The sequence below is a fragment of the Gavialis gangeticus genome, unplaced genomic scaffold, assembly GCF_001723915.1.
Source record: "Gavialis gangeticus isolate Ggan-Ray unplaced genomic scaffold, GavGan_comp1, whole genome shotgun sequence".
NCBI classification, from domain to species: Eukaryota; Metazoa; Chordata; order Crocodylia; family Gavialidae; genus Gavialis; species Gavialis gangeticus.
Genome location: NW_017729032.1, coordinates 249,120,250 through 249,123,223, shown reverse-complemented (window position 1 = coordinate 249,123,223; position 2,974 = coordinate 249,120,250). Strand labels below are relative to the sequence as shown.

Sequence of the window (2,974 nt, the reverse complement as noted above, 5' to 3'; positions counted from 1 at the left end):
CACATATAAATATTTTTTCTTCTCTTTTACGAGACCTCTGGACAAATTTTGCTTTCTGCATTCTTTTGAAGCACTTCTTGGGCATTGTTTTGAACAATGTTTCTGTATGGTTTAGGACATCTGTGGGGCGTGTTTCTGAAATCAATTGGATATTGTTTTTATCCCTTTTTTATTTATTTATACTATTAATTACATTTAACCCTCTATAATTACTTCTGAAATGTTCTTAAAGGTGTTTTTAAACCCTCTTATAATAGGGAAGAACATTGTATAGTTTTTTTTTAATTTTATAATATTTCATCCTTTATTAATTCTGTTATTTTTACATTATATAGGTCTCTTTCTCTGGGTAATATTAATACATACATTATGATTGATTCTTTTAAAAATATTTTTTCTATTTTTTGACCACTTCAATGCATCTTTAGGCCATTGAGATGTTTTAGGGCATTTTCATCTCTTTAAAAGCCCACTGACTATTTGTAAACCCCCCCACATCCCCCAACCCCATGAGAACAGATTTTGAAATCCTTCCAACACACACCAAATGTGTGCTGAAACAGGCCAGGTTGTTCTGAAAAACCACATGCCACTTGGTGGTATCTGGAGTGTGTGTCACACCTGTCCCAATCTATTTTCCACTCTTCCACATGCCAGGCACTGGGGACTGTGATGAAGAAGATGTAGTAGCATCCATGGTTCTGCACCAGTCTCAGATTCCCAGCAGCAGAGAAACTCCAGGTAGATGACTGTAGACAGTTTAATATAAGCTTTTTGGATATCAGGTTGTCACAGTTTTAAAATCTAGTAACTTTGCAATGTTAAAAATGTCTCAAAGTAACCAAATGCAAGAAAAAGGTCCAGAAAGTGATAAAAAGAAGGGAAGATGCTTAAAGGAGGTGGAGGGATTAAAGAAGAACACTTCTAAAAAGTTCACAAGGAGTCAAAAAAGAAACATGCTTACAACATGATCAGTCTGTGCTCATGATTGTTGTGTATGATTTTATCTAGTCGGCCACTTTTGTGGGAGATCCCTACTCCAGGTGCCTTGCTTCAGGCAGACAGGCAGCCTAAAAGAGGGTAAAATAATTTTTGAGCAGTGGCTGGCAGTTTTGCTTCCTTCTCAGTGAGCTATGTGTAGCTAAACCCATGTATCAAAATCATCTAGCACAAGGATTGAGTGGAATGTTTTTAAAACTTTCTTCCAAATTGAAATAAAATACACAAAATGCAGGAAGATGCCGCGTGGGGGTAAGATGTTGTTAGTGCTGATTTGGAACAAGTTGTGTCCTGCCTTCAGGGCTTCACCACTCCTGAAGAAACACGCCCAAAAATGCAACCATCCCATTCTCAGTATCCATTTGCACGATTTCCCATACCCAAGGTCACAAATGCACACTTGCAGCACAGACCTTTCCTGGCAAAAACAATCCTCAGACCCCGTCAGCCTTCTGCAAGCACTTCACATACTGCTGATGGGCCTTGTTTTTTATGCGTGTGCCTTTGCATTTAAGATGCATGGGAATGTTTTCATCTTTGTTTCAGAGAACATCACGCCCTGAAACAGTGTGATATGGCTTAGAAATCTAGCATTCCTGTTTATATCATGTGAGTTTCACACTGCTAACAAACAGCTTTGAACATCAGGCAAAAAACTGGAAGTGGTAACAATGGTGTGTGAAACATTCCAATTAAGAAGAAAGCTTAAAAAATAACTTTGATTTTTTTTTTCACTGGAAAAATATTTCTCTATTGCTTTTCTCATGGCCTCTTTGTTCATTTCTCACTTCTTTGTTTCTCAAGCTGTAAATCAAAGGATTCAGCATGGGAATGAAGATCGTATAGCACAAAGAGTTCACCATATTATGATCCAGGGTGTAGCTGGAATGTGGTTGTATGTACACAGACAGTGAACCATAGGATAAGGAGACAGAGAGCAGGTGGGAGGTGCAGGTGGAGAAGGCTTTGTGTCTCCCCTCTGCTGAATTCATTTGCAAGATGGTGGACAGGATGTAAACATAAGACAGCAAGACAATCAGAAAAGTGAAGATCTGAATTGGGCCAGAGACTATAAAAATTATCAGTTCGTTTACAGAAGTGTCAGTGCAGGAGAGTTGTAACAGTGGTGGGAGGTCACAAAAGAAATGACTAATTACATTGGACCTGTAAAAAGATAATCTAAGTATACCAATCATATGCAAAATGACATGGAAGCCACCAATATAAGATGCAATCACTAACTGCATGCAGACCCTGGTAGATATAACAGCTGTATAAAGAAAACGGTTACATATCGTAATGTATCTGTCATATGCCATTACTACAAGAAGGAAGCACTCTACAGTGGCAGAAACACCAAAGCAAAACAACTGTGTTATGCATCCAGAGAAAGAAATGCTTTTTTTCCCTGCTACAAAATTGAGCAACATCTTGGGGATGATAGAGGAGGAACAGCAGGTGTCCATGAGGGATAAGTGACCGAGGAAAAAGTACATTGGGGAGTGAAGGCAAGAATCGATCCAAATTAGCACCACCATGCTGAGATTCCCCACAAAGGTTATGCAGTAAATCATAGAAAGTACCACGAACAGGATAGGCTGCAACCCTGGGTCATCCGTAAATCCTAAGAGAAGAAATTCTGTCATCCTGGTGCAGTTGCCCATAGCCATTTGTTCACTGTGTGTTATCTGTCAAAATAAGAGCGTGGACAAACATTATTATTGGCAAGACAACTGCTTTTTCATCACTAGCAAACCAGTCACCAGGACTGAATCTCTTTCATGAGCAGCCATCCTATCCTGGCCACTGAGTGTTGTTGTTTTTCCACAGACAGGTGCCCACAGATACCCTGAGCTGCCTGAAAATAAATTGGGTTTAATAAAGATTTTTTCGGTGCTCAGATCGGTTCCTTCTAGCCACGTAAAATGATTAGTGTGTAGAAGTAAGACATTTCAAGTCAGGGTGTGTAAAGTTA

The 2,974-nt window shown here is 39.2% G+C and overlaps 1 pseudogene; it reads right to left on the bottom strand.

Moving 5' to 3' along the window:
- Window positions 1-1,615: 1,615 nt before the first annotated feature.
- On the bottom strand, window positions 1,616-2,673 carry LOC109302350 (annotated as a pseudogene).
- Between the last annotated feature and the right edge of the window lie 301 nt (window positions 2,674-2,974).